The sequence below is a fragment of the Dipteris shenzhenensis genome, chromosome 33 (assembly GCF_047967505.1).
Source record: "Dipteris shenzhenensis isolate YYH24624 ecotype China chromosome 33, Dip_SZ_1.0, whole genome shotgun sequence".
NCBI classification, from domain to species: domain Eukaryota; kingdom Viridiplantae; phylum Streptophyta; class Polypodiopsida; order Gleicheniales; family Dipteridaceae; genus Dipteris; species Dipteris shenzhenensis.
The window spans coordinates 32,915,287-32,929,733 of NC_141628.1; positions in this window are offsets into that span (position 1 = coordinate 32,915,287).

A 14,447-nucleotide genomic window follows, 5' to 3' on the forward strand; every position below is an offset into this window, starting at 1 on the left:
GTGCATTTTTCCACTTTCTGCATAGAGATATATGTTCCTCTTGAGAACCTGGTCTTATGCACTTATGGGTATGACGAACCATGCTTTGCTCCCAATGAAACACACAACTCCTTTCTTTACTTGGGTCCGTTTTCTTGGCACCTCCAAAGTAGATTGTGCGTACTGCTAGCCAGTTTGCATTCGCCTCATCAGCCATAAATCCTCTAAACTCTGGTTTTGAAAACCCATTTGTCTCCACAACTTTATTAAGCATCCTCGAGGACTCTATTTGTGCATACCTGTCTTCAACCTTAAACTCGCATGTTGCAATTGTCAACAGTTCGCAAACAAAGGGATCATAGACATGAGCAAACATAGTTGGCCAACCAGATGCTCTGTGAACATGATCGAAATGAACCCACATTTTATCCAGATTTCCTCCTGGTCTCATTTAGTTCACAAGATCCAGGCCACTACCAGGACCCTTGGTTGACATTTTGAACACATGTGGTTGATGTCGAGCATCTAGTTGTCCAGGAAGCAAAACATTGTGAATGAAAGGGTACCTGCATTTCTCTTTGAGGTCTAGCATGGCCTCAAAACCTTTGGATGTCATGCCTTGGGCCTTTTTTGCATGCTGCAAGCATTTCTCAATCCTCTTATGACTAGACAGGGGTGTTGCGAACTCCAGCAACTCGAAAAATTCCTCATCTCCAATCTCTGAGGTCTCTCCCACAAGATCACCCATAAGCATATCCAGTATCATGTCTCTGCCCACACCTATGACAAGTTGTTTTGGCACCGTTAATGGGTTCACTTGTCCGTTAACATCTCCTCAATGTTGTCCTCATCCACTCTTCTGGTACCTTCTTCATAGGGATGAGGATGATTGCCAAGATGAATAGGACATCTTGTGGTGGTTGCGTGGTCCCTAGGAATGCATAAGTACATCACAGTAGGACAAGTAGAAACACATTATGGAGCTAGCACACAATAGCAACAAACAAGATTTCCATCCTCTGGTCTGATCAAGCCAGTCTCACATACTCGTTTCAATCGTCCTTTCTATTGCGTCATGTTTGAAACATTCATTCTAGAGTAGTAGGGACATTCCATATTGATACATCTCAAATTGCCTGCACACCTGCTAAAACAGACCACCCTAGGAAAACTATCACTAGTACAGGCATGTTTCCTCTCCATTCTAGTCACTGAAGATTTCAAACCACATGGAGGAAGCTCAAATGCAACATATCCATCATATGTCTTAGGAAGCTCATCAACCTGCATAGTTTTTGTAACACTTTGCAATGCTAAACACAAACTTGAACCTTGAGGCAAAGAATGTATAAGTTCAAGAACACTTGCAATTGGCCGATTCCTCGTGCCTATATCTGCATCAATGTCGATACTCACTTTAGAGCTAGGAGCTTTCTTGTGGACTTTGAAATAGGAGTTCGGGTTTTTCTACATAGGCACATCTTCATCAACGTCTATTCTTACTTTTGAGCTAGACGCTCCCTTGTAAACTTTGTAGTTGCAGCTTGGATTTTTTGGCACAGAAACATCTTCATCAACGTATATGCTCACTCTTGAGCATGACAGAACCTTGAAAACTTAATAAGTGCTGCTAAAACCAAATAGCATGAGTCGCCATGTTGATGAAGCTTCATAGGTTCTAGCTTGATGTCCTCAACATCAATTCCAATGGCTTCAATGTGCAGGGCGTATCTTGCAAATCAAATGATACTCTCAGGCTGTCAAGAGACAACTCAAAGGTCTCCTCTTTGAAAACTAATAACATTTTTTTTTGCACTTCAGGACCATAGATCGCGACCATCTTGTTCATGACTGGGAGAAAATCTATAGATGAAATAAATGGGTTGAAGAAAAACAATAAGAACAACACAAGAAGAGAGAGTAGAGAGCAATAGGGACACAAAAAAAGCTTTTGTTTCGTTAGAATTTGAGAAATTAGAGATTAAGATCAGGTGAGAGAGTGTACTTGTTATTTTTGACCTAAGAGTTGTTCAAGGGAGGAAGTTTGGAAGCGACAAAGATGAAGCAAACAAGAAGAATTAGAAAAACCCAAAGGAAAAGCTTGAGAAGGCAAAGGCTGGCAGAAACAACGGTACAAAGTTCCAACTCTGGAAATGGAAGGAAATAGTTCACTTTACATTTGAGGATGGTGGTAGGACTTCGCTTTGGAGATAGAACTTCATGCTTGCATTTGAGAATGAATTGTGAAGTATTGGATTGAATAGGACAGAGTATGGGAGAGCAGGTGGAGGATATGGCAACCGAGAAGGAAAAGTGTTTTCCCAAGTAACAACATATGAAACATAGACTTGTAAGGAGTGACGTCCCACAAATGGTTTTGAGCACAAGTCTTTACAAATATTTTAATCTTTTTCTCTCTCTAGAATATGTTTTTTTCTATATACTCCTTCAATCTTCGTCATCACTGGCATTTCAAAATACCCCATGGAGGAAGGACTTACTAGGTGCAATGTTTCCAAAGGACGGACTTGGTCAGTTGATAATTTACCATGGACCAAGTACATACTAGAAAATTGACATTGATGCAACTAAAGGTTCATATTATTTTAGAATAAGACCATCAAAGGGATTCTTTACTAAAGCCAATGCTAACCACTAGGTACAATGTTTGCAAAGTACTTACTTGGTTAGTTGAAAATATTCCATGGAGTAAGGCCTTACTAGGTCAGTCCAAAATGAAACTAAAGGTTCATAATAATTTAAAATAAGACAAGGTTCACAATAATTGAGAATAATTCAAATTGACATGGATGCAACCAAAGGTTTAAATTGAGCCAAAGGCAAAATATTTAACTTCTCTAAAATAAAATTTCAAAGGCTAATTACACAATCCCAACATTTAAGGGATCGATTAAAAACACTGCCAATAATTTTGACACAGAATGAAAGGAAGTGTCGTGTTGAATTCGTATCATTCCATTAGTGTGCAAATATTTCCCATCACGATGTGGCATCTGACATTCATATCTCACCACCCCACGACCCCACGATTGTTAGGAAACTCTCAATACACATGCACACTTCACTGACCACTATTTGTCAGTGACACCACCCCACAACAATAGTTACTGCCCAATGACTATCAGCAATAGTTACCGCCCAACGACTATCAGCAATAGTTACTGCCCCTCCGACCTCTCTTGAGAAAAACAAAGTGGTAGGGGCATGATCTCTTGGGACCCCTGCTTGTTCACACCCTACTTTCTCTACTCGAATCAGCTACCTCACTTCTTTTTTTGCCCTTCATCACCTCTTCTGCTCACTAATTGGTATGCCTCACCCTCCCAGATTCTTTGCCCCTCTCTTCTTTTTGCATGCTTTTGTGTTTAACAGACAGATTCCCCATCTTTCCTCCTCATTTCTCTTGCTTGTGTTGCCTTGCTTGATCACATCAGCTCTAGAATCAGTCTAGCTGCCTCGAAACCAGTGACATGCTTACACTCCTTGCCCTAAAAGGCCTTCAACCTTACCTGTTGTTTTCCCTTTTGTCGATGGTGTATCTAGGTATCGTTGCGGGTTGCGCACTCGCATTGTTAGTGTTTCCCTTGCCGACTCCCTTTCCCTTCCGCTATAATAGCCGCTTCCTCTCTCCCTTTTCTTTTGTCTCTTGCCCTTCCTTCACCTTTGCTTGCTCCCAACCACCCACCATCTTCTCCTCCCCTTAGCCACCTCATCCGTCCAACTGCCTTTCGCAACCAATCACATCCCAAAACACTCTTTGCCCATCACAAGATTGCTTGGTGCCACCAACTCACATCTTTATTCCTTATCTTTCCATCCCTTAATCTCTCCCTGTCCATCATGGGATTGCTCTTTCTCACTGCCCTCCTCCATCTTTCTTCCTTCTCTTTCCATCCCATAAGTACTCACTGCCCATCACAAGATTGCTCTTCCTCAGCACCCACTTTGTTTCTTCTCTTTCCATCACTCGCTTCCTCAGCGCCCACTCACATCTTTGTTTCTTCTCTTACCATCCCATTATCACTCACTGCCCATCACAGGATCGACGCTCTTCCTGAACGCCCCTCACATCTTTGTCTCTATGGATGTGCTTATCATGGTGCATGCTGTTATGAACTAGGATGCTTTCTGATGTAGGGACCAGCTCTACCGACTACTCAACCAAATTGGTTCGGTTGACCAAAAGTGGCCCGTTTAGGAAGTGTATTTTCTAGCCTCTCCTACCCTTTGAAGCTCTCAGCTCTCCACACAATAGCAGTAGTCATATGCAACAAACTTTGTCCCCTTCATCCACACCTTCTCCCGGCTGTCCCCTTCATCCACACCTTCTCACATTTGTCTACCACAGCTCAAGGACCACTATACCTTTATCCCTCTCGACAAGTTGAAGAGCTCCATTCATGACTTGAAGAACTCTGGCAACAATGTCTTCCTCACCTCCAAAAACTAGAGCTGGCAAATATCAAGATGATCCGTATAATCCGGCAAAACAAATCTTAGTCTAGCACATGACTTCAAGACATTATAAAACGTCTCATCTCTCATGACATTGAATGATATTATACCATCTTTTACAAATTCTTATGTCCATCTTAAGTGTACTTCATGCAATTGTTGTCGAAGAAAACCATCCTCCATAGATGATTGTTCCCCCTTTTTTCTCTTCTTTACCTAACACACATACATTTATTGGTGCTTCTCCTTCAACTGTCTCATCAACCTCAGTGCTCACATTAGGATTTGGACGATTCCTTATCAAGGTCGGATTAACCACTTTTTTCACTTTCTCTAAATACAATTTGCATAACGGAAGAACATCAAATGGAGTGCATGAGCAAGCTTCAATGTCACTGCCAATTTCGAGAAAATGTTGCTTGATGCAATTAGAACTGCCCGTGAACTTGTGTCTATAATATTTACACTTCATGAAAGAGACCGAGGCATGCACTTTTCGTATCTCCATCACATATAACCAAATCTTGCTGCGCACCATGCTTTTGAAGTTGCAAAATTTTTTTTCAAAAATATTAATTTGCATATGAATAGAAACATACTACAATACATATTTTGTCGAAAGCAACACATATACTTTAAAAAACACTTTCAAGAATGCAATATATTAATTATCATTCGTTCAAATATCATTATCAAAAAACAAGATTACTTTCATTCATCAAGTTATATTCCATTCACATTAGATTATATCCTCACTAGAATATGATAATTCATTTTTAAATATTTTTTAAAAGAATATAAAATTTTCTTAAGAATATTAAATATTCATTCAGAAGAAAGTGTAAGAATGAGTAATGAAAATTGAGGGACATGGATTCATTTCTATTGAAAGAATACACTCAAACTGTAAATCATTCGGTCACATTCTATTGAAAGAATATTAAATATTCATTCAAAAGAAAGTGTAAGAATGAGTAATGAAATTTTAGAGACATGGATTCATTTCTAATAAAAGAATATAAACTGTAAATCATTCATTCACACTGTATTGAAAGAATATTAAATATTCATTCAAAAGAAAGTGTAAGAATGAGTAATGAAAATTGAGAGACATGGATTCATTTCTAATAAAAGAATATAATCAAACTATAAATCATTCATTCACATTCTATTGAAATAATGTTAAATATTCATTCAAAATAAAGTGTAAGAATGAGTAATGAAAATTGAAAGACATGGATTCATTTCTAATAAAAGAATATACTCAAACTAAAAATCATTCATTCGTATTCTATTGAAAGAATATTAAATATTCATTCAAAAGAAAGTGTAAGAATGAGTAATAAAAATTGAGAGACATGGATTCATTTTTATTCAAAGAATATACTCAAATTGAAAATCATTCATTCAAATTCTATTGAAAGAATATTAAATATTCATTCAAAAGAAAGTGTAAGAATGAGACAAGTGTTCTACTATCCTTTAAAACTTTAAATTCATAGACATCTTTAAAACTCCTTGTATTCTTTCACATTCTATTGAAAGAATATTAAATATTCATTCAAAGAGTATGAGAATGAGACTCTAGGTGTTATATTAAATTAAGACACAAAGAAACAAATTCACTTTAAAATCATAGACAAACACAAAATAAAATCATATTTCTCACAAGAGATCTAAGGAAATCAATAAGGAGATCCTAGAACTCCCACAAACAAATTTCTTAGACACAAAAAAGAAAAATACACATTTCTCACAAGAGATCGAAGGCACTCAATAAAGAGAACCTAGAACTCCAACAAACAAAGACATGAAGACCAAAATCACAATTCCACAAGAGATCTCAGGAACTCAAATAGAGATCCTAAAGCTCCCACAGACAAAATCCATCTTATTTCAGACCTTCTAGATTACTTTTGCAACCTTGAAGGACCTTTCTTCTTTCTTTTCCTTGTTTGATCTCTTATGCTCGGCTAGGGAACCAAGCGTGAGATAAGAGAAACTAGCAAACTATGAGCTTATATACAAGAATAGAGCCACATAATTATCCTAATATAGGTTTATTCATACGAATAAGTTATTTGTACAAATACCTATTCATATTAATAAAATCTATTCGTACTAATATGAATGGATGACGTCAATTTACAGAAAAAAAGAGACATGTCACCTCTTTTTTGCCTACTTTTTGTGAGTTTCTCGCATTTTTTGAATCATGAATTTGAATTTTCTACTTAGGTTGTAGGAACTCAGAGAAGAAGGTGGAAGAGCTAGTACAGATGGATGATAAATCCAAAGAGAAGGAATAAGGAACAAAAGGAGAAGCCTTGAGAAAACAAGGAAAAATAGGCCCAATCACAATGAGACATTAAGGGGAAAGGTGTAGAACACCTTTGATGTTATGAGGGATGAGGAGATGGACTTGAAAGATGAAGAGGTGGAAGAAGTGGTTTCGACTGCCCAGTCTTTCAAGGAGAAACTTCTCAAGGCTGATACAAGTAATGTGGAAAATCAGGGTCATGGATGTTTTATGGAAGGTATATGTATATATTAATATAAAATCCCGACGAAAGTTTATCGAGCTTTTTTTTTTTTGTTCCACAATATTGATAGCATATAGCACAATTTTGTATATTTTTCTTTGAAATTTGAAGTTAAGTATGTAAATCCTCGTGAAACTTCCAAATTTTTCACATAAAAGTTTCAAATCTTGGCAAATGTTTCAAACATTATTTTTATTAGGGCATACAAACTTTCGACACCACTATAAAAGTTTCGCTTCTTAACGAAACTAACATGAAAAAATCATCTCTAATGAGGGTCCTTTGTTCATCTTAGTAAAAAATAAGAGGGGACCAAGGTTTCATAGAAGAAAAGGGTGAGTCGAAAGATATTACAAATTTCGTGGTCGAGAGGCTTGATTATATTGCTTGCTTAAAGCCTTTTTTAGTTCAAGAAGAGAAATAAAAATATTTAACATCTATGCCAGAAATCCTATAGGATAAATTCTCTTTCTTAGCATAAATGTTTAGGATTATAACAATGCATTGAAACCTATTCTCTTAAAGATGGTTAAGGAAAATGGAAACCAGTCCTGACTTTTTAGCACTACAATAGCTAAAGGATGGAGGGGACCAAGCTTAGATGGTAGCTACAAAATATAGATAACAGGAGGTACATAATTGACCATGACAACGAGAGAGAGGAGTGGCTCTTGGAGTAGCAAGCAATTTGTAGACTTTTATTGGTAGAACTATTCTAGCCTTAGGAACAATTGGTGTTCATCCATGCAAAACTTTTTTGTGAAGTCTTTTCTATTTATGCATTGAATTCGATGAGGGAATGACATTACTGTTGGACTTATATCCTTCTAAGGTTTTATAAATTATCATAGGAGATTTCACTATGGTTGAATGTAGGATGGATGGATGGCATGGATTGGGAACTGTGTTAAGGGGAAATGAACTGAATGGAAGAGGGAGAGAGAGAAACAGAGAGTCACACAAGTTTTGGTGGGTTCAGAACCACCCTAATCTTCTTTTTCATTCATTTATATATGTGTTTGAGTATTGTACATAACCGGGGTAAAGGCACAGTGACCTTTAACGCCCACAACCTCCCACTTAAAGGACAATGTGCCTTTAAGGGAGAACAACCAATGAGCATACTATCCAATGCCCATCAATACATGACAATACTCAAACCGTTGACTAGGTAGACTCCTCAGCATATCTACAGGGTTATCATCTGTATGAACCTTGACAAGCTCTATGCGCTTGTCCTCAAGTACCTCCCTGATGAAATGGTACCTAACCTCAATGTGTTTGGTCTTTGCATGAAAGACCGGATTCTATGCTAGCTGAATAGCACTCATGGAATCACTATGCAATGTCGGTACACCTGTATGAATCCCCAAATCTCCCACTAGCCGATCAAGCCATATAGCCTCCTTGCAACCCGATCTCCTACTATCCAAATGCCCTGCATAGTCTAAATCTGTGTACCCAAGTACATGCATGTCTCCTCTACCAAAGCAGATGCACATCTCCTTGGTACCCTTCATGTACCTCATGATGCACTTAACTGCCTCCCAATGCCTCTTTCCTGGATTAGCCATATACTGGCTAACAACTCCCACTGCAAATGCAATGTCTGGTCTAGTAGCTATCATAGCATACATAAGACTCCCAATCGCTGATGCATAAGGAACCTTGGCCATCATGGCCCTCTCCTCATCTGATTTGGGACTATCTATATGACTCAGTTTCACATATGGAGGCAATGGAGTACTCACTGCCTTCCCCCCCTCCATATTGAAATGATGCAATACTTTTGTAACATACTCTTTTTGTGAAAGCCAAAGGACTTTCCTACTCCGATCACATGTGATGCGCATACCAAGAATATGACCTGCAAGTCCCAAATCCTTCATATCAAAGGCCTCATGCAACTTGGCCTTTAATGCATCTAGCTCATAAGTATTCTTGCTAGCCAATAGCATATCATCCACATATAGTGCCAAGATTATTAGGCTATTATCCTTAGCCCTTTTAGTGTAGAGGCAGTGATCAATTTCACTCCTTCTAAAACCCTGGGACCGAATGAAAGCATCAAACTTCTGATACCATTCTCTAGGTGCTTGCTTAAGACCATAGAGACTCTTCTTCAGCTTGCAAACTAAATGCTCTTTGCCCTTTTCTTCAAAGCCTTCCGGCTGCACCATGTAAATTTCCTCATGCAAATCCCCATGCAAGAAAGCTGTCTTGACATCCATCTGCATAAGCTCCATATCCTCTGATGCCACTAGTCCAAGCATGCATCTAAGTGTGGTCATCTTCACAACCGGAGAGAATATCTCATCAATGTCCACACCCTTCTCTTGCTTGAACCCTTAAGCGACCAAACGGGCCTTGTACCTAGGCACATCATCACCTGTGACCATCTTGTAGACCCATTTACATGGCAATGCTTTCTTTCCATGTGGCAAAGAAACTAAGTCCCAAGTCTTATTCCTCATAAGTGAACTCATCTCTGATTGCATAGCATACTCCCACTTGCATTGATCCTCGCGCATCATAGCCTCTCTGTAGCAAGAAGGCTCCCTGCAATCAGTAAGAATCACATAGTCTACCCCTGGAACAAACCTATCAGGTGGTCTAGACACTCTAGATGATCTTCTCAAGGGCATTTCAGCTTGCTGTCCCACCTGCATATCAGCCACATTTGGCTCATCATTTCCACCAATAGATGATCCATCATCTACCCTTGATTGTATACCTGTGGGAGTACTTGTTGGTACCATATCTTGCACATTTGGTGCATGGACAACTTGCTATCAACATATGCAGGTGGATTCACATCTTGGAAAGTGATTCTCCTCATTTCCACATCCCTCATGGGTGCCTTATGCATCTTCATATCATTGAAGATTACATCATGGCTGTGTATGATCTTCTTTACTTCTGGATCCCAGAGACGATAGCCCATCTCTCCACTTTCACCATAACCCAGAAAGATGCATTTCCTAGACTTAGGATCTAGCTTCTTTCGAAGCTCTTTTGGCACATGTGCATATGCCTCACACCCAAATATACGCAAATGAGAGTAAGAAGGCTTCTTGCCACTCCATGCCTCTTCAGGAATACCACCATCCAAACTCTTACTAGGTGATCTATTGATCACATGCATTGTAGTCTTCATTGCCTCAGCCCAGAAACCACCAGAAAGACTTGCATTGGAAAGCATGCATTGCAACCTTTCTTGAATGGTACGGTTCATCTTTTCTGCAACTGGATTTTGTCTAGAGTACGAGGGGATGTGAGATCCCTCTTAATCCCATGTGTATCACAGAAATGCTGAAAGTCATGAGAGAGATACTCTCCACCATTGTCAGTCCGTAGGCATTTAAGCGTTCTACCTGACTGATTCTCAACCAAGGCCAGCCATTTCTGAAATACCTGGAACACATCACTCTTTCGAGCTATAGCATAAGCCCACACTTTCCTAGTTGCATCATCAATGAATGTCACATAGTATTCAGCCCCGCCTAATGACCGTGTAGGCATGGGACCACATATGTCTGAATGCACCAAATCAAGCTTTTCAAACTCTTTCTTTCTCCTTCTTTTATGGGTTGATTTAGTCTGCTTCCCATAGAGACAGTGCTCACAAAATTCAAAATCAGAGAAACTCAAATGCGGTACATAACCCAAACGGCATAAGAGTTTCATTCCATTCTAGCTCATGTGCCCCAACCTGCAATGCCACAAAGAAGTTCTTGGCTGCTCGGTTATTGCAACAACATGATCAAATACCCCTGATACATGTAAGGGATACAAAGTCCCACACTTGGCACCCTTGGCCAAAAGCATAGAGCCCTTCTGAATTTTCCAACTCTGAAAGCCAAAAGTGGTGTGAAAACCAGCATCATATAGCTGACCCACTGAAATAAGACTCTTGGTCAACTTAGGCACATGTCTCACATGTTTCAAAATAAATGCAGACCCATTTGCAAAAGAAAACTTTATGTCACCTACTCCCACTATGTCACATGCATAGTCATTTCCAAGATGCACACAACCCGTCTTTCCACTGTCATAAGTGGAGAACCATTCCCTATAGGGAGTAACATGGAATGAAATCCTAGAATCCAAAATCCATTCCATTCTCGCTCATGTGCCCCAACCTGCAATGCCAGAAAGAAGTGCTTGGCTGCTCGATTATTGCAACAACATGATCAAACACCCTTGATACATGTAAGGGATACAAAGTCCCACACTTGGCACCCCTAGCCAAAAGCATAGAGCCCTTCTGAATTTTCCAAGTCTAAAAGCCAAAAGTGGTGTGAAAACCAGCATCATCTAGCTGACCCACTGAAATAAGACTCTTGGTCAACTTAGGCACATGTCTCACATGTTTCAAAATAAATGCAGACCCATTTGCAAAAGAAAACTTTATGTCACCTACTCCCACTATGTCACATGCATAGTCATTTCCAAGATGCACACAACCTGTCTTTCCACTGTTATAAGTGGAGAACCATTCCCTATGGGGAGTAACATGGAATGAAGCACCAGAATCCAAAATCCAATCCTGGGAATATGCATCATCTGAAGTAAGCAACTCTGTAGATAAACTAGACATGAAGAGAACGTCATTGTCACTATCATGTGTGACTGCATTGATCTCCTCGATCTTCACTTTTCTTTTGTCCTCCCTTGGACTCTCTTCCTTTTGATTTGCACCCCAATTTGCATTCTTTTTCTTATCCTTTTGCTCTCTTTTCAGCTTGTAGCAATCCTTTTTCATATGGCCCTTCTTGCCACCGTGGTAACACTCAATGTTCCATGCCCTGGATTTGCCACGAGACTTCCCTCTTTCTTGGGACCTCCCCCTGAACTGTGATCTGCCCCTTTGCACATTTAAGGCTGCATCTTGCTTGTTACCATCCATAGACTTTCGTCTAATCTCCTCGGCCAACAAGCTACCCACAACATCATCAAATTTTAGTACTCCACTAGGTGCAGAGTTAGTGACAGCTATACGGAAGGTATCCTATGAGGATGGCAATGAACATAAGAGAAATATTGCCTTAGTCTCCACATCAAAATTCATCTTCTGAGCTTGAAGTTGGCTGAAAATAATATTTAATTCATTCAAGTGAGAAGCAATGGAGACCCCTTCCTTTTGTAGCTCAAACAACCTCTTCATGAGGTAAACTTTATTAGAGGCAGTTTCCTTTTCATAAGTGGCACACAGTTTCTTCCACAAATCTTCCGCAGTCTGCTCATTTACTATTGTGAAATAAACTGACTCTGCAAGATGAATTCTAATAGTAGATTTTGCTAATGCATCCAACTCATTCCAATCATCCTCAGACATATTTGCAGGCTTAGCTTCAATCCCTGCCAAGGGTTTAATCTACTTCTTTCGAATAAGCATATCCCTTATTTGTTCTTTCCATAAAGAAAAGTTTGTCCCATCAAATTTTTTAATGCTAAAAAACTCCTTTTCAAACATGGAAGGGGATGCCATGATGCAAATGAAGCAAAAATCCCAAATGCTAGTGCCTACAAGAGAGAATCACACCAAATACCAGGTGCACCCAAATGTGTATGCCACAATAGAGTGAAATATCACCAAAACTCATGTCTCAAAGCATCTGACTCATGTGCATATACTATGCATCCATATGAGCAAATTTGGCCCAAAAGAAAATGCCAACTGCAATGGCAATCCAAAATGCCAATAAGTGCCAAATGACTCAAGCATAAACACCATCCAATGGCATATGCATTAATAATATCTCATCCAAGAGAGCATAACACTATCAGTGCATCACCTGCAATGTGTCAAAGCTGTCCCTCAGCATAAAATAGCATCCATGTGCAAAGCGTCCATAAAAATAACATCCCACAAGGCAATTTGGGCCTATCAGTGCATCCAATAAGGACCACAATGCATACAAATGGCCTATAAATCATCCACTGCAACCCAATGCACACCACGAATGAGCGCACATTGCTCAAACTGCAACCAGAGTGATCTGCATAAGGTATGCTCAAGAAATCATAGTCCCACGATAATGACCGCTACTGAAAATAGAACCTGAGATGCCTCAAAACATGGGCATCATTGCATAATCGGACTCAGCAAGAAAATCTGCAAAGATCTCTCTTCTGCCCGAACTCCAAATTCCCAACCGATGAGTGAGAAATGGGAGTCAACACTTATCCACTGCCATGTGGCATAAATCTAAGGTTTCGAAACTTTAGAATGAAAAATGCATAACAGAGAGATGAAATCGAATACACAGAGATCTAGAACTCTGCGAATCCTCCACCGAATTACGTAAGAACTAATAGGTAGGGGTTTTTGGACGTCCGGAACGCAATGGGACAGACGGTTTTGGAAACCGTGGTCTCAATCACTGGGTCCAACACATGGACTGAAAAACGTTTTTGGAAACAGAGCTATTTGTAAACTCCACTGGAGTGTGAATGATGAGCAACGTAGAAGTTTTAGGACCTCCTGAGTCCACCGGAACTGATAGATCTGCAAATGGTTACTCCAAACTTGAGTTCCAACACCCGGGCAGAAAAACGCAGAAACTGACATAGTGAGTCAGAAATCCAATGAAATGATCCCAGATTCAAGAATGAAGGTGTTTCCAAGCTCCTGAAGTGAAGTGGACACCAAAAGCAAGCAATAGTTGCCTCTACAAGTCAATACGGAGTCTCTGTCATCGAACGGAACAGGGAAAAGCTCAAAAAACGACTTTTTCTTTGAAAACATGTAACAGGCTCTCAAAATCACTTCGCAAAACCAAAGTGACTTTTCCAAAGGTTCCTCCAAGGTCTCTACACACTCGGATGCAAGTAAAGTCACCCACAAAGCTTCCCACAGAGCTTCTCCTTCCTCCCACAGAGCTGCTGAGCTTCAAGCATTCACGCACGCTCAGCTAGATCACCCGAGCTCTGATTCTAGTTGAGAGTGCTCTCAATGAAAGCAAGAACGGAAGAGGGAGAGAGAGAAATAGAGAGCCACACAAGTTTTGGTGGGTGCAGAACCACCCTAATCTTCTTTTTCATTCATTTATATATGTGTTTGAGTATTGTACATAACCGGGGTAAAGGCATAGTGACCTTTAACCCCCACACATTGGTCCACTCAAAGACTACTAATAGCTTGTACAACGGCCGAGCTATGTCTACATAAAATAGGATGAACCAATAGTAGCCCGTATGGCCTGTAAACCACTGCACTCCCTTGGCATTTGTGGGAGGAGATAACTCTAGAATGATCTTGATCTTGTTGTAATCCGTGGAGATGCCATTCTTGGACATTATGTGATCGAGAATTATGCCATGTTTGACCGTTTGTGACCTACTGCAACAAGTGCACCTTGATGCACTTTCTATATCCGCTACTTAGCTCTCTAGGAAGGCAGATATCTCCTACCTCTTTTCCTTCAAGCAAATGTCAAATTTTAG